The following is an 18,783-nucleotide window of genomic DNA, read 5'->3' on the forward strand; positions in this document are numbered from 1 at the left end:
GTAGTTGCTATTATTTCCTTTACCTGAAAAACTGCTTACATGTAAGACCAGTTGTACCTCAACCTTAACTTCTGTGAAGTTGCCATGACTTGTCCTCTGTAAATGGCAGAGTTTATTATTCCCTCTTGTGGGCCACCATTATGCACCCCGTCTCACAGACCCACCCTTGTACTCCACGCTCCTGTGAAAATACGTTTCATGTAATTCCTTAAATCTTAGATGTTCTCTCTTGTCGCTGGACCTTTATATATGCTACTTCTCTGACTAGAACATTATTCTCTGCCTCTTAACGATTGTCTCATTATTCTTTAGTCTCTTGGACAACCTGCCTTAACCCTATCATATACCTAATCACAATTACTTGTTTAAGTTTCTGATTTTCTGTGATAGACTGTAAGCTCCATAAAGGAAAGGGCCCATTTTTCTTGTTCACTGCTATATCCTCAGTGCCTGTCAAAATGGCACGTTATGGTCACTTAAATATTTATTTGAGGAATTAGTGTATTTGACTTATTATGGAGTCTTTTGGAAGAATTATCTGATATGATATGAGTTTTATGTTTATGGGGCTATAAGAAAGTAATAAATCATATACACTCATGCATGTATGGGCATATGTGTATTTTTATACACATATACAAACACATATTGTGTGTGTGTACACATATCCCTTATCAATTGCAAAAAGGATGGATCTACTCGCCTAATGCTAAATGCTCTCAGTTTGAAATTGTTCTATAATCCAAGAAAGAGAGAATAGGTAGTGTGAGGCTAGGGAGACATTTCTGAAACATGCTCCATAGAACATATAGGAAATGCCCGGAGAATAGGGTTATTTTGGAGTAGATTGCTGTTACATGCTAGAGACAGTTTTCTCCCAAATGAACCAAACAGATAAGATATAGAAAAATTTGATACATTTCACATTCAATTTCACTTTTATATCAAGATAGCTCTAAGAACAGAATAAAGCTGCTGTCCCTTTCTTGAAGAATACGTGAGAAGACACTGAGTGTTAAGCATTAGTTTCCTAATGGCCACCTTCAGTTATCAAAAAATGGCTTGGGAATGACTTCACCAAAACTCAGCCAGACAGCAGCACAGACTAGGGAGAGACGACCTTGCAGACTCACCAAGCACAGGGTTTCTTTGCAGCATGTGCTCTGTTGAAATATTGTAGAATTGTGTTTTTTTGAAGATTGGAAAATTTTATAGAAATTGTATTAAGAAGAAAAGTTTCTGACTGAGAAAAGATATTTGAGTATGTTGACACCATGTCTCTGAGTGTTTATGTAAACTAATGTCAGGCATTTTCCTCCCACGAGTCCACCAAATCACAAACTCAAGATTATTACATTTGCTTACTTACTACCTGACATAGATGCTGTAGAGAACTGATATAGGTCATAGCACAATCCTCTCAGCAGCATGCTTAGTACAAGATTTTGGGTGAAAATTTAAGATATGAAACAAATATATGGCATATTTTATGTATTTATATAATGAAAAATTGAATCTGAAGTTTGCATATAAGTAGCAAAGCTTTCACAAAATTCCTGTTCTCATTATCTACCAAATTAACCAATCAGAGTTGGAAGGAAAAACTCTGAGGGAGAAAAGAACAGTAATTTCAAACCCAGTGATCTGTGTCCTTAATGTCACAGTTTCCTGTGTTCCTGGGTCATTATCCACTTTTAGTGGGTGCCTTCATTATTTTTTCTTTAACAATTTGTTTTCTCCCCCATTAAAATGGATCTTCCATTATGATCTCCATTCTATTTCTTTCCTCTTCTGTGATGCAACATTTTGGCTCCTATTCAAAGGTTTTGTTTTGTTTTAATTTATAGAAAGAAATACACTTTCAGATGCTGGAGGCAGGAAGGCAAATGAGGAATTAGAGTGCTCACTAATGTTTGTATTCTGTTCTTCTTCCTGGATCCCCTGCTTTCCTATCCCCCTTGCACCTAAGTGTTAGTTCTGGCCAATGGAATTCAAACAGAGTGATGAATGCCATCTCTAGGCTGGTCCTTAAAATTTGTGAAGTCCCTCCACTATTACTTTCATTATCCTGGTCTGGTGGCTAGTCCTAAAGCAGTACTGTCCAATACAAATATAAAGTGAGTACATATGTAATTTAAAAATTTCCAAGAACCACATTAAAAACAGTGAAAAGGAATGGATAAAATTGATTCACTGATATATTTATTTAACACAATATATCAAATATCATTTCAAAATGTAATCAATATAAAAATTATTAGATAGCTTTTTTCTTTTTTTATACTGTACCTTTATTTTCTTCTTATTTTTATTATTTATCTATTTGGCCACACCATGCAGCTTGTGGGGTCTTAGTTCCCCTACCAGGGACTGAACCCTGGCCCTTGGCAATGAAAGCAGAGTCCTAACCACTGGACTGCTATTGAATTCCCCTATACTGTACCTGAAAATCCAGTGTTTATTTTATAATTATAGCTCATCTCAATCCAGACTAAATCCACATTTCAAGTGCTCAATGGCCACAAATGGATAGTGGATACTCTTTTATTAGGACGTTTCTGGGGGTGACATGGAGAGAATGACATAGCCATTAGATGGAAAAAACCCCTGGGTTACTGAATGACTATGGAGAAGTGTCATATACCACTGATCTACATCGTAATGTGAGTAAGAAAGAAACCTTTGTTAACACATTGAGATTTTTGGATTTGTTTGTTGTCAGCTAGTGTACTGTGTAAGATTAGATTACTGTGCAGCAAACATTCACTACCTTGCTGCTTGTCTTCTCTTGAAACTCCCTGAGAGGAATATACTTTCCTGCCTAATTGATGTTGCGGTTGGCCATGTGATTTCCTTTGGCCAATGGAAGGTTGACAAAAAAAAACTTTGCTGGCTCTAAGTCTAGGCCTTAAAACTTTTGTGTGATTCTAATGAAGATTTTTTGAGATTTTTTTTCTTTCCCATTAAAAAAAAAAAGTGAACCAGAGGAGCCACTGGCCCCAGAAAAATGAGGAACACATTGAGCAGTCATGAACTGAACCTGTGACTGGCAGTTAAGCTGAGTCTACTCTAGAACCGTTGAACATCAACCAGTCTGCTTATTGTTGTATGCAGCTGTGTTTTGGGGTAGCTTGTTGTATGGCATTATTGTGACAGTAGCTGACTGACTAAACTACCCTAATAGAATTTCATTTCCCACGGAAGAATCTCCAGCCCTTCACCAGTCCATAGTCCTCCCTTCCTGTGGTACTTTTGCTATGCTGCATCTCCTCTGCTGTCCTTTCTTCCCTTTTACAAGCCCCTAACCCATATCCTTCTGTGTTAGCGTTCAGTGTTGGTCTGATTTTGTTTTATAATTATTTACACCTATAACTCAGATTAGCAACTTAAGATCTTATAACTTAAGATCTGAATATACAGTCAGCCAACAACTTAAAAAAAAAACTCTTGATATGTTCCAGGCACTGTTATAGTCTACAAGGACAAAACAGTGAACAAGACCTGTTCTCATGATACTTACATTTTTTTGGGAGGGGGTCATAGACAATACACAAATAAAATACATGGAGATATAATATTCATATAAAGAAAAATGAAGAGGAATTAGAGGTCGGAGATGGGAGGCAGTTATTGCTATAGAAATAATTTCATAAATCCCTTATTCTATACCCTGAAGAAATATAAACCCTTTCTAAGATCTTTGCCCATTACTAGGGGCTTATGTTCTTATTCTTCTCTGTGCCTTCCACCTGCTTTCACTGCATTAGTTGAATTTAAGGATTAATTTTGTCATTTTGTTTGTGTCCTACCTCTCATTAACTGAGTTAATTAAATTATTATCACACCATTCACACAAAGGTGTGTGTGTGTGTGTGTGTGTGTGTATGTGAAAGACCTTATTCAAGGTGTTGAAAATATGAAAGTATTTTCATCATGGTAACACAATTTAAAATTCAGTATTAGCTATTCCTGAACCTAAAAGTAACAAAGCTATACCCTAGTCTCCTGTCACGTTTTGTTTTGCTTATATTTTTCTGTACTCTTTTGTTCTAATCTCTGAATTTTTTGTTTCATTTTATTTTATTCAGAAGAGCAATTTAGCTAGCACTTTCGTTTCCTTGGTTACAACAACACAGGCCCTCAGAATCTCAATTTTCTACTAAATAGCTTACAAAGTTATTTTACTACATTTGAAAACACTGAGGTTTAGAGGCACTGCATTATATGCTCAAGGTCACACAGCTAGAACATGGTGGGACTGAGATTTTGTTCTAGTCTGTCTGAATTTAAAACTCATGTTTGCAAAGTGAAAACTAATTTCATAGTCACATTTAGGTGAGCAAACACCTAACTTATTTATTTTTTTGATAAACTTATTTGCTGCCTATCATCTGCCTATAGAAAGTAAGTTAATCTAGTCCCCTTCATGTAAGGTCAGTTATACCATGATATGAACTCAGTGAAATAAGAATTTACACACAGACATACCAGTAAAGTCTAATTCCAGGGGGTTATGCATTGTTGGACATCAGGGGGAGACATGTCTTATCTGTGGCTATCCTCTGTCCATTGCTGGCATCCACTGAGTTATAAGTTATTTAGCCCAGTCATGAGGCAATGGCCCCTTTCTTTGACATATCTACTGTTTATGTCTTTTGTCTTTCCATGGTCATTGATAGAGTGTGCCACACTGTACACTCTGGCCTGGCTGTTTACCATATTCCTGAGCCTCTCCCAGTCAGTCTGCTCTCTCTCAGTCACTTTCATGCCCTCTGAGAAGGAAGTAAATATATGCTTCTTCCCAAAATTGTATATGGGGTACTTCAAGACTCCATTCAGGCCCATCTAATTATACATCTTTCTCAGGCATTGCCTGGTAGGTATGGCCCCCCCAAACATGTCCACATGTTTAACCCCCAGAACCTGTAATTTACCTTACATGACACAAAAAGTACTTTGCACATGTGATGAAGTTAAGGGATCTTGAGAAGAAAGTTTATATTGAATTATCCAGTTGGGCCAAATGTAATCACAGAGGTCCTTAAAAGTGGAAAACCTTTCCCAACTGAGGTCAGAGTGAGATGTGACTATGAAAGGACAGTCATAGAGATGAAATAATGCTAGCTTTGAAGATGGAGGGAAGGAGTCATAAGCCAAAGAATGAAGCTGGTCTATAGACTCTGGAAAAGGTTCTCCCCCAGAACCTCAGAAAGGGATATAGCCTTGCTAAGACCTTTATTTTATCCCAGTGAGAACTGTGTTGGATTTCTAACCTACAGAACTGCAGGACAATAAATGTATGTTGTTTTAAGCCACTAAATCCGTGGTAATTTGCTTCAGTAGTGAAAGAAGCCTAATATACTTGGTAATATACTGGACCAAGACTTTTCTGTGAGGCATGCCAACTCTCAGAGTTCCAAGATTCTCCTGAACTTTTCTGAGGATTCTAAGATCCCTCACTCTGGGAATCATCCTGAAGAGGGGCAGGATCCCAGCACTTTCTCCTACTCACAACACTGGACAAGTTTCCCTGTATTCTTCACTAATGAAAAACCATCTCCCTGCTTCCCCCAGTTAATTGAACTTTTCAGTGGTTCTTACAAGACCATGCAGTTTTTCTAACACTGTCATTTATGGTACAAAATTTATGTCCTATGTTCTTCATGCTTTTAGAATTTTTTTAAATTCAAATACTGCTTTCTATAAAGAAGTCTATTTACAACCCAAAGCCTTGGCATTCAGGACTATTGATTCTATACAGATTTTCAAGAACATATTTAATAAGTTGAAAAGTTAAACAATAATTCTTTATTTTGCTTTGCAGTTTCGCAAAGCAACCCAACTTACTGCCTATGGAGAAAATGCAAATGTTGCCTGAATAAAGGCAAGGATGGGTTGTCTTACAGTGTTCATAGAATTCCTTGTTCATCCTTTTATTTTTTTATTTTTTTATTTTTTTTTAATTTTTTTTTTTTTGCGGTATGCGGGCCTCTCACTGTTGTGGCCTCCCCCATCGCAGAGCACAGGCTCCGGACGCGCAGGCTCCGGACGCGCAGGCTCAGCGGCCATGGCTCACAGGCCCAGCCGCTCCGCGGCATATGGGATCCTCCCAGACCGGGGCACGAACCCGTATCCCCTGCATCAGCAGGCGGACTCTCAACCACTTGCGCCACCAGGGAGGCCCCCTTGTTCATCCTTTTAATTTCCATTAGATCAGTAGTAATGACTCCTCTTTAATTTCTGATATTGGTAACTTGTATTCTTTCTGTCTCTCTGTCTCTGTCTCACTCTTGTTAGTCTGGCTAAGGGTTATCAATTTTTTGATATATTAAAAAATCACCTTTGCTGTTCCTTGATTTTCTTTATTATTTTCCTATTTTAAATTTCATTGATTTCTATTCTAATTTTTATTATATCTTTTCTTCTGCTTGCTTTAGGCTTAAATGGCTATTCTTCCTTTAATTTCCTAATGTTCAAGCATAGCTTATTGATTTTAGACCTTTATTATTTTCTAAAATATATATTTAATGCTATAAGTTTCCCTCTAAGTATTGCTTTCACTGTCTCCCACAAAACGTGATAAATTTTGTTTTCATTTTCATTTGGTTCAAAGTATTTAAAAATTTCCCTTAAGATTTCTTTCTTGACTCATGTGTCATTTAGAAGTTTTTTCTTTAATTTTCAAATATTTGGAGGTTGTCCTAATATCTTTCTGTTACTGAGTTCTATTCTATTGTGGTCTGCAAAAATACTTTCCATGATTTCTATTCTTTAAAGCTGTGTCTTAGGGCCCAGAATATGGTCTATCTTGGTGAATGTTCCATGTGAGCTGAAAAAGAATGTGTATTCTGATGTTGTTGGATGGAGTATTTTATAAATGTGACTTAGATCAATTTGATTGATAGTGCTATTCAGGTTAAATGTATCCTTACTGATTTTATGTTGGCTTGATCTATCAATTACTTAAATCTATCAAGTCTTCAACTGAAAGGGTGGATTTGTCTATTTCTTCTTGCAATTCTGTCAGCTTTTGTTCCTATATTTCAACACTCTTTTTGGTTGAATACACATTTAGAATTGGTATGTCTTGTAGAATTGATCCCTTTAATAGTATATAATGTCCTTTTTGTCCATGATAACTTTCCTTGTTCTGAAATCAGCTTTGTCTGAAATTGATATAGCTATTCCAACTTTTTTTGATTAGAGTTACCATGGTATATCTTTCTCTATCCCTTTATTTTATAGACTTATCTATGTCTTTACATCTAAAGTGAGTTGCTTACAGACAACATATACTTTGGTGTTGTTTTTTTAATCCACTCTGACAATCTCTGACTTTTAATTGGTGTATATAGACCATTCACATTTAAAGTAATTTTTGAAATATTTGAATTAATATCAACCATATTTATAACTGTATATATTCATTGCCAGAGCCTTCTTTTTCTACCTCTCATTTTAATTGAGCATTTTATATTATTCCATTTTTGTATCCTCTCTTAGTGTGTCAGTTATACTTCTTAAAACTTTTTTAATGGCTGCTCTAGAGTTTACAATATGTATTTTATAAATAATCTAAGCCCTCCTTCAAATAACCCTATTCCGCTTTATGAATAGTAAGCTACATTAGAGTACTCCCGATTCCTCTCTTCTGTACCTTGTGATATTGCTGTCATTCATTTAACATCCATATTCTATAATCACTCAATACATTATTATTATTGTTTTTATTTTAAATAAACAGTTATTGTTTGGATCAACTAAGAATAAGAAAAATAAAAGATTTCATTTATTCATTTATCCCTCTCTGATTTCTCTTCCTTTCTTTATATAGATCTGAGTCTCTAACATAACATTTTCTTCTCCCTGAAGAACTTCTTTTAATATTTTTTGCAGTTGCTGGCATTGAATTCCTTCAATTTTTATTTGTCTGATAAAGTATTTTTTGTTAACCTTTGAAGGCTAATTTTGCTGTATATAGAATTCTGGGTTGGTGGGGTTTTTTCCCTGAGTATTTAAATATTTCACTCCACTCTCTTCTTGGTTCTGTGGTTTCTGATGAAAAGTCCACTAAAATTTTGATCTTCTACAGGTAAAGTGCTTTTCCCTCTCTGGCTTCTTTTTTTTTTTTTTTTTCGGTATGCGGGCCTCTCACTGTTGTGGCCTCTCCCGTTATGGAGCACAGGCTCCGGACGCGCAGGCTCAGCGGCCATGGCTCACGGGCCCAGCCACTCCGCAGCATGTGGGATCTTCCCGGACCGGGGCATGAACCCGTGTCTCTTGCATCAGCAGGCGGACTCTCAACCACTGCGCCACCAGGGAAGCCCTGGCTTCTTTTGATACATTTTTTTTCTGTTTGTCTTTGGTGTTCTGCAGTTTGAATATGATAGAGTTTTTTTTTTTTTTTCTTTTTGTCTTCTATTCTTTCTGTTTAATGTTTTTTGAGCTTCCTGGATCTGTGGTTTGGTGTTTACCATTAAGTTCGGAAAGTTCTTTGAGTAGAGTATTTTCCACTACTCTTAGAGGAAAACATAAGAAGAACATTCTCTGACATAAATTGCAAGAAGATCTTTTTCGATCCACTTCCTAGAGTAATGAAAATAAAAACAAAAATAAATGAGTGGGACCTAATTAAACTTAAAAGCTTCTGCACAGCAAAGGAAACCATAAACATAATGAAAAGACAACCCACAGAATGGGAGAAAATATTTGCAAATGAAGAGACTGACAGGGGATTAATCTTCAAAATATACAAACAGCTCATGCAGCTCTATGTCAAAAAAACAAATAACCCAATCAAAAAATGGGCAGAAGACCTAAATAGACATTTCTCCAAAGAAGACAAACAGATAGCCAAAAAGCACATAAAAAGATGCTCAACATCACTAATTATCAGAGACATGCAAATCAAAACTACAATAAGGTATCATCTCACAAGGGTCAGAATGGCCATCATCAAGAAGTCTACAAACAATAAATGCTGGAGAGGGTATGGAGAAAAGGGAGCCCTCCTAGTCTGTTGGTAAATTGGTACAACCATTATGGAGAACAGTATGGAGGTTCCTTAAAAAACTAGAAATAGATTTACCATATGATCCAGCAATCCCACTCCTGGACATATATCTAGAGAAAACTCTAATTCGAAAAGATACATGTGCCCCAATGTTCATAGCAGCGTTATTTACGATAGCCAAGACATGGAAGCAACCTAAATGTCTGTCGACAGATAAATGGATAAAGAAGATATGGTGTATATATATATATGTATGTATATATATATACATGTATATGTATATATATACATATATATATATACACAATGGAATATTACTCAGCCATAAAAAGAATAAAATAGTGCCATTTGCAACAACATGGATGGACATAGAGATTATCATACTAAGTGAAGTAAATCAGACAGAAAAATACAAATATTGTATGAAATCACTTATATGTTGAATCTAAAAAAAAATGATACAAATGAACTTATTTACAAAAGAGAAATAGAGTTACAGATGTAGAAAACAAACATGGTTATCAGGGGGTAAAGGGAGGGGAGGGATAAATTGGGAGATTGGGATTGACATATACACACTACTATATATAAAATAGATAACTAATAAGGACCTACTGTATAGCACAGGGAACTGTACTCAGTACTCTGTAATGACCTATATTGGAAAAGAATCTAAAAATGAGTGGATATATGTATATGTATAACTGATTCACTTTGCTGTAGAACAGAAACTAACACATCATAAATCAACTATACTCCAATAAAAATTTAAAAAATAAGAGAAAGTTACAGGACAGAGACATGGGTCCATTAAAAGACTGAGACTTAATTAAAAGATTATAAAACACTCCCCTCTCCCATGCATTACCACCACACCAACAGGGCTCCTATAGATTACAGCTGAAAAAGCTGGAAGGCACAGGTTTTCTCTGAGGAGGTATTTAGGGAAGGTCAAAGTCAAGAGGGGAGCCAAAACAAAACACTAGAGGAAATTGAAGTCCCTGGCACCTATAGCTTCAGAAAACATTAAACAAAGCCCAACTCCTAGCTGAATAAACATAAATCTTCAAACAAGAGACCTATTGACCCCAGTTCCTGTGGTAAGTAAAATAATGCACCCCCTCTCCCCAAAAGATGTCCAAGTCTTAATTCAGAACCTGTGACAAGGAAAAGGGGAAATAAGGTGGCAAGTGGAATTAACATTGTCAGTAGCTGATCTTGTGATGGAGACATTATCCTGGATTTCCCAGGTAGGCCCAATGTAATTATAAGGCTAAGTGAAAGAGGAGAGCAGAGTGAGAGAACCAGAAAGATGGCAGTTTGTATGGATTCAGCCAAATGTTGCTGGCTTTGATGATGGAGTACATAATGGGGCCACTAGCCACGGAATGCAGGTGGCCACTGGAAACTAGAAAATACTTCTGACATTCTCCTAGAATGCTAACACCTTGATTTTAGCCCAGGGAGACATATTTTGGACTTCTGACCTCCAGAATCATAAGACAAATTTGTATCATTTTAAGTCACTAAGTTTGTGATACTTTTTTACAGCAGCAATAGAAAATTAATGTAATTCCTCTTACCCAATGCAATATGTCCTGCTTTCAACAAAAAATTAAAAGGCACAGCAAAGGGGAAAAAAAAATTCACAGTCTGAAGAGACAAAGCAACCATTAGATTCAGATATATTGGAATTATCAGGCAGAGAATTTTAAATAGCTATGTTTACTATGTTAAGGGCTCTAAGGAAAAGTAGACAACATCCAAACACAGATGGATAATTCAATCAGAGAGATGGAAATTCTAAGAAAGGGTCAAAAGGAAATGCTAGAAATCCAAAACACCGTAACAGAAATGAAGAATATCTTTGGTGTGATCGCCAGTAGACTTAACATAGCTGATGAAAGAATCAGTGAGTTTGCAAGTAGGTCAACAGAAACTTTCCAAACTGAAATGCAAAGAGAAATAAGAATGAAAAAGAATAGTTCATAAAATAAATGTGAGACAATTTCAAAAGATGTAACATATATGTAATTGGAGTAACAGAAGGGAAAGAAACTGAGTAGAAAAAATATTTGAGGTATTATTTTCTACCTCAAAATCTTTAATCCATTTTGAGTTTATTTTTGTGTATGGTTCTGGACTTTTGTTTGTTGGAAATTTTAAAATCATTATTTCAATTTCAGTATTTGTGAATGGTCTCTTCATATTTTCTCTTTCTTCCTGGTTCAGTCTTGGAAGGTTGTACCTTTCTAAGAATTTGTCCATTTCTTCTATGTTGTCCATCTTATTGGCATATAGTTGTTTGTAGTAGTCTCTTATGATCCTTTGTATTTCTGTGGTGTCAGTTGTAACTTCTCCTTTTTCATTTCCAATGTTATTGATTTGAGCCCTTTCCCTTTTTATCTTGGTGAGTTGACCTGTGACTTCATAAGGGTTTCTTCTTGTATAGATTCCTCATCACGTTATCTGAGATAGGAAGGCTAGAGGGTGCTGGAGGGTAATTTTATTTTCCCCCTGGAGGATAGGCTTTTGTTATGGAGAGGACTCTGGGCTTGTTTCACAGGGATTACCCTTTTTCTTCCCTTGCTAGACACCTGAGGGGATCTTTCTTGGATCTTCACCTTTAGAATCTGGTGGGCTTCCTGGAGGTAAAGTCCATAAAAGTTTGGATGCCCACCTGAGACCGTAGCCCCCAGGAATTTCTCATGCTCGCATTTCTCCATACTCATCCTCCAGAAGTTTGTCAAAATTACCGTTTCAGTGTTCCTATCAGTATATTGCTGCAGTGGCTTCTGCTTCAGGTAAGGAAATCTTGGCTGTGACTCTATGGATTTTCTTGTTTCTCCAGATTCAGGGGGGTAGTTGCTCTGTAAATTCACTTCTCTGATGGGTCCAAGGAAAGTCATTGAGTTGGCTTGTCTAGATATTTCTGTTTTAAGGATGACAGCAACAACTTCCAAGCACTTTACATGTCAGAGCTGAAACTGGAAGTCTCCTGTACCTTTTATTTTATTTTAACTTTTTGCGGTACACGGGCCTCTCACTGTTGTGGCCTCTCCCATTGCGGAGCACAGGATCCAGACACGCAGGCTCAGCGGCCATGGCTCACGGACCTAGCTGCTCCGCGGCATGTGGGATCTTCCCGGACCGGGGCATGAACCCGTGTCACCTGCATCAGCAGGCGGACTCTCAACCACTGCACCACCAGGGAAGCCCCTCCTGTACCTTTTAAACTCTATTCACCTTTACCTTTATTTTCACTTAGCTTTCTCCTCACAGGAATACCTCCTGAATTTCTCATCATTATAATTCCCCTCCTCAGCAACTGAGACTCCAGTAACACTTTCATTCTCTGCTTGTAGCCTCTGATCTCATCACCCAGCTACTAAATTTCCTTATATCTTCTTCCAATTATGGGTCATATATTTCTTGAAATGCTTCCAATTTCTCTATTCTAAGAGACTCCTATAGACTTCTGTTCAGTTTTTTTTACAAATTGTTCACTTGATTTTCCTATACCCATCTAACTGTTGTTCTCTTCTGGTGAAGTATAATCATGATTCATTTTGCCTTCTTTCTTTTTTAAAAAAAATATTTATTTATTTATTTATTTATTTGAAGTATAGTTGATTTACAATGTTGTGTTAGTTTCAGGTGTACAGCAAAGCGATTCAGTTTATATATATATATATATATATATATTTTTTTTTCAGATTCTTTTCCATTATAGGTTATTTCAAGATATTGGGTATAGTTCCCTGTGCTATACACTGGGTCCTTGCCTTCTGCTTTCTTACCTTCAATTCCCAGGATGATTTAAAACAATGCAAATTTATACTCCCTAACCTGAACTGAGCCTTTAGAACTACTTGCAATCCTTTTACTTATCTTTGGTTCACTCCCTCTCCCACTGCATCACTAAGTATTATAAGTATGTACCTCTTTCCTTACCCCTCTTGTTTTCAATCTTAACAGATAACATATAACTCCTTTTAACAAAAATTGAGATCATCAGTTAAAATCTTCTTCAACTTCTCTTTTTCTCTGTTATTGACTCAGAAATGGCATAGGAACTAAGTAATTGATGAGGAAGAATAAAATATGGTCCCTGCATTAAAGGAGCTTAAAAAACTTATGTGCTCAAGTACAAAACGAGTGTTATATGCCGCAAGTCCTAAAGTTTGTACTGATAACAAAAAATTTTAAAACTTTAAATGTATTATTTTCTTTTATGCATAAAACCACTTGGAAGGTGAATATAATTATTACCCTCAGTACATAAATGAGTGAACTGAGAGTTGAGATGTAATGTAATTTGATAGAGCTTCTGAGTGAATAAATGGTAGAATCAGGGCTACAATCATGTCTGACTTATAATAGCCTCTCCTATAAACCTAAGTATAGTATTTTGCTAATAGTTTGTTGACTCTGTTCTATGCCCCCTCTCTGGGTTATCCCAAACCTCTGGAGGAATGCAAAAGCAGTCAAGCATTCCCAGCAGTGGGCTACAGATATTTCCTTGAACCTTATTCATAACCTCAGTAAAGTATACATCTTTCTTTTCCCAGCCCCGGATTCCTGATTTCTAAAGTTCCTTTCCAAGCAGAAAACTGAAAATGGATGGGTGAGACATAGCTGTATAATAATGTGGTTTATTACTAACCCTGCCTCTGACCAGTAGCAGGAGAAACAAAATGTCAGCAGTAGCAGAAAGCTTCCTCAAGTAAACAGACTAAAATCATCCTTTTTTTCTTATATAAGTCATATTCTTTCATTTGTTGGCATTCTTTTGTCAGGAGTACAAACTCTTTCACGTACCTTCTCATGGCTGGAGCCTACTTAGCTGTGTGAGGTCCTCCCACTTTTTACTTTTATTTCAAGTGCATGTATTTTTTCTTATTTTATTCTTATTGTCAAAAAATGAGGTTCCCCTTTCACAGATATCTGAAAGGGGAATATACTCAGTGTAGCTTTGACTGATATCGTTATATCCATCTAATTAGAATCCCATCATGTTCGTGGCTACTCTCACTCCTGTGGTTAAAACTTCCAGAACCAAACAGAATTTTTAAATGCAGAAATTATCCAGTTTGTTGTCATTCCTATTATTGAAATAAATTGCTATCCCCAAACTGCAAGCCTGCAAGATTTCTTTGTTTTCCACTTTAAGCAAAACATATTCTGAGTAGAAACTGCCTGAGATAGTGTCTGTGGAATGACTACTATAGGAAATCTAATTTTGGAGGAATGAAGGAAGTAAGGTCTTATGTAAACTCCATGAATTCCCCAAACAACTTTTAAAATAGCAGTTTTTAACCAGAGGAGCACTGTCTGCTCAGAGAAAGTCCTTGAATGTACACTAGCCAACTGGTGTCAAAACTAGATTGCTTTGTACCAATTCTCTCCCATATGAAATTGTTTTGTGCAATATGAATGGACTCAATAGTTTGTTGGTTGTAATGAGTGGCAAAGCCTGGAGAAACACACTCTTAAGATGGGGTAAGGAATTGAAGGACTGATTGTTTTGAAATGGGCAGCACATATTATAAAGAACACCAAATAGCTCCTCAGGGCACCCTGGGTACATGTTTTGCTTCTGGTTACTTTTTTTTTTTTTCGAAAATTTGGAAGGGAAACATTTTATTTTATTTTTTTTGTTGGGGGTAGGAGTTTATTAATTAATTAATTTATTTTTGCTGTGTTGGGTCTTCGTTTCTGTGTGAGGGCTTTCTCTAGTTGTGGCAAGCGGGGGCCACTCTTCATCGCGGTGTGCGGGCCTCTCACTGTCGTGGCCTCTCTTGTTGCGGAGCACAGGCTCCAGACACGCAGGCTCAGCAGTTGTGGCCCATGGGCCTAGTTGCTCCGTGGCATGTGGGATCCTCCCAGACCAGGGCTCAAACCCGTGTCCCCTGCATTAGCAGGTAGATTCTCAACCACTGCACCACCAGGGAAGCCCCTGGTTACTTTTTTGTGGGGTACAGTCTAAGCAATCTAATGTCTCAATTTCAGGACCTCCTGAACAGTGCATATTTTGCTCTGGCAAGTCTGTATGTAGTGTGTGTATGTGTGTTTGTGTGTTTGTGCCATTCTTATTCTTTTTGATTTGTGAGGCTTGGCAACATGTGACACAACAGGAAGACTTCAAATATATAATCATTCTGGCTTTCAGGGTCTTACACTTAGACCAAAGTGGATATCTCTTTGGTCTAAGCTCTTAGACCAAATTTGATAGCTCTTTGCTGAGAAAGATGGTAGGTCCCCAAGGTACAATTTTCCTGACATGGTTGACAGTGTATTACTAGAATGTTTGGCTTGGTGTTCCTTCATATGGGCACAGTTATCTTTCATGCAAGTTAGGCACAGGAATAAAGAAAGGGGTTGGTAGTATGTGGTGTGGAATTAAATGGTTCAAGTTAATTAGGGATAGGAGCTAGTTTAAACAGAAAAGAGAATATTCTTGAATGGCATTTAATTCTTGAGACTTAACCTGAACTAGCTGCATAATTTGCCTAATTTACATTCATGAATTAGCAGAAGAGATCTAGTAGAATATAGGATTTAGAACCAGAGAAGCCTGAGCTGGAATACAAATTCTTCTATTTATCAGTAAAAATACCTTGAACAAAGTAAGCAATCTTTTTGAGCACCAGCATCCTCATCTGTGACAGAGGAAGGGATAATGAATAATTCCCTGAGTTTTGGCATGGAATATTATAATATATGCAAAGTTCCAAGTGCCTATCTCACAGTAGGTATTTAGAAATATTACTTATATTTCTCCTTCTGCCAGAAAAAATAGGGTTATGTATGGTATTGTTTTGTTTTTTGCATTTCAATTTGAAGGCTCTTAAGGCTATGGCATTTTAAGGAAATTGAATGCTTAACATTCAGTTCTCTAGGAGGATGTCTGAATAGTCAAGTTAATGGCACGCACCTAAATTTGAATCTTCGAACACATCCTCCAAAAACTATAAAAATCAAGTAGATCAGGGATCAACAAGCTTATTTTGTAAAGGGACAGATAGAAAATATTTTAGGCTTTGTGAGCCACAGAATCTCTGTTATAACTAATTTATTCTGCTATTGTATTGTGAAAGCAGTCATAAAAAATGCATAAGTAAAAAAAGCATGACTTTATTTCAAACACAGGTGGTATACCAGATTTGGCCTGGGAACCATAGTTTACTGACTCCTGAAGTAGAAGAACAAATACAACCACACAAATCCCATACCTTTAGTATAATTATAAGTCAGAGAAATTACATACTTTAAAATGGCCACAAGTAAAAAAATAAACATCATTTTCAGTGCTATTTCTTGGATCTCCACCACAAACCTTTGCAGAAAGCAAGATGGGTACAGAAAAATTGTGGAAGAAGGAAGAGGGAAATGGAGGGCCTAGAACTGAACTAAAATCAACAGGAAAAAGGGAAAGTCAATCTATGTAAGGAAATACTGAAAAAAGAGTCCTGCTAATTTTGAACACTGGGTGTAAGAAAGATGCTTATTTAAAGGTGAGGGAGGCCTATATGGAGGCAATTGGAAGGGCAACATTTGTGAAGAGGAGAGTAAAAAGAACAGAAGAAGCACATTTTGGAAACTTCATGGTGAAGAGAAAAAGAGCAAGAGGGGGAAATTTATGATCCTGTAAAATAAAATAAAATTTAAAATAATCAAAGGATATCACCCTTTACTACCACCCCTCAAAAAAGAACCATCTATTAAAGAAACTATATTGTAACACTGACAGAAAAGTGCTCTTGAACTAGCAATCTTTTAAACTATCCCAAACTTTCATCCTGTTCACAGAAATGCAAAAGTACAAGCAGTTTTACGTATAAAAAGCTACTATAAGAAAAGAAATAGAACACATGAATGCTAATACAAATTTTTCAGATGAAGAAAATCCCACTCCCCCACCCCTAATTAACCAGGAAGCAGAAGATAACTGTAATACATAATTCCATATTGAAGCATATATCATCAAACAAGCATATGAAGAAATAGCTTATATCAGATATTTTAAAATTTAGTACAAAAATGAACATAAAACAATAAGAATAAATAAATTAAGAATGGATTGAATTCAGGAAAATATAAGAAATGACAAAATCATATGAGAAATAAAGACCGAGTTACAAGAGGCCCAGAAGGAATAGATTTGAATAAAAACTAAAATACTCTAAATAAATTCAGAAAACAACAATGAAAAAGTAAAAAGAGTCAGAGATAAAGTATTTAAATTAATACTGTTAAAGAAGATACAATGTAGTAATGTCTGGAATCCCTGAAGATGAAAAATTAAACATGGAAACAGAACTAATATGTAAAATTCTAATAGAAGGAAAAATTTCTGAAATAAAATATACATATGTATATATAATATTTATTTATTTATTTATTAAAAGGACCTACCTGGGAAAATTGTCCCGGAATTACCAACACCGATATGTATTCAAGTAAAACTACAAGTTATGAAGAGAAAATTCTCAAGGCCTCTAGAAAAGCAGCATGTAAATGAAGCTATCAGAGGAGCAGCATTTTCAAGAAACTCAAAGAAATAAAACGTGAATCAGGATTCTATATCCATATGAGTTGTCCTTTAAATATCATGGCCATGTAAAAATAGTTGTAAACTTGCAATAACTCAAATAATATTGTATCCTTGAGCCCTTCTTGGGCTAAACTATTAAAGAATGAACTTCATCCAACCAAGAAATGACTAGAGAAATTTAGCAACAGAAGCTTTTTAATTTAAAATATAAGATTAGGGCTTCCCTGGTGGTGCGGTGGTTAAGAATCTGCCTGCTATTGCAGGGGACATGGGTTTGAGCCCTGGTCCAGGAAGATCACACATGCCATGGAGCAACTAAGCCTGTGAGCCACAACTACTGAAGCCCACACACCTAGAGCCCACGGTCCACGATAAGAGAAGCCTGTGCAGCACAACAAAGAGTAGCCCCCACTCGCTGCAACTAAAGAAAGCCCGCACATGGCAATGAAGACCCAATGCAGCCAAAAATAAAAATAAATAAATAAATTTATTAAAAAAATAAATAAAATATAAGATTAATAAAGATGAGGATGGGTAGAAGAATAATGTATAAATATATGCTCTTAGTAGAAATAATGCAGCTAAAATAGGAGTAGGGAGAAATAATGAGAAAGTAGAATAAGCTCATTGATTATTATATAATCAATATTTGAGAGCCAAAGAGTGGTATTAGATAGTAAAATATTAAATAAGAAAATAGGATTATAAGGAAATTTTAACAGTTGTATAAGTGCAAAAGTAACCAATACAATCAAAATATAAATCTTTCTAAATATCAAAGAAACAAAATTAAAAACAAGAAAAATCATATAATGTAGGTAAACAAACATGGAAAATAAACATAGTACATGTAATATTTATATTAAAATTTATCAGTTATATCAATAAATGTGAATGGGCTTAACCAAATAAAAAGAAAGAGATTTTAAATTTGGTTCACAAAATACATCTAACTATGTGTTTTATACAAGAGACAAACCTAAAAGTGATTTATAAAGGGTGGCATATAGGAAGGGCAAAGATATCCAGGTAAATGAAAGCAATAACAAAAAAAAACAGATTTGCAATCCTGATATCAAATAAAGTTTAATGGAATAAATGTATTGAACTTGAAAAAAGAATAGTTGTATATTCTAAAAGTCATAAATCATAATGAAAATATAACAATAATTAGGCAGAGCAAGAAACACACTGATAAGAGCAAACTCTAAGA

The sequence above is a fragment of the Mesoplodon densirostris genome, chromosome 2 (genome assembly GCF_025265405.1).
Source record: "Mesoplodon densirostris isolate mMesDen1 chromosome 2, mMesDen1 primary haplotype, whole genome shotgun sequence".
NCBI lineage: Eukaryota > Metazoa > Chordata > Mammalia > Artiodactyla > Ziphiidae > Mesoplodon > Mesoplodon densirostris.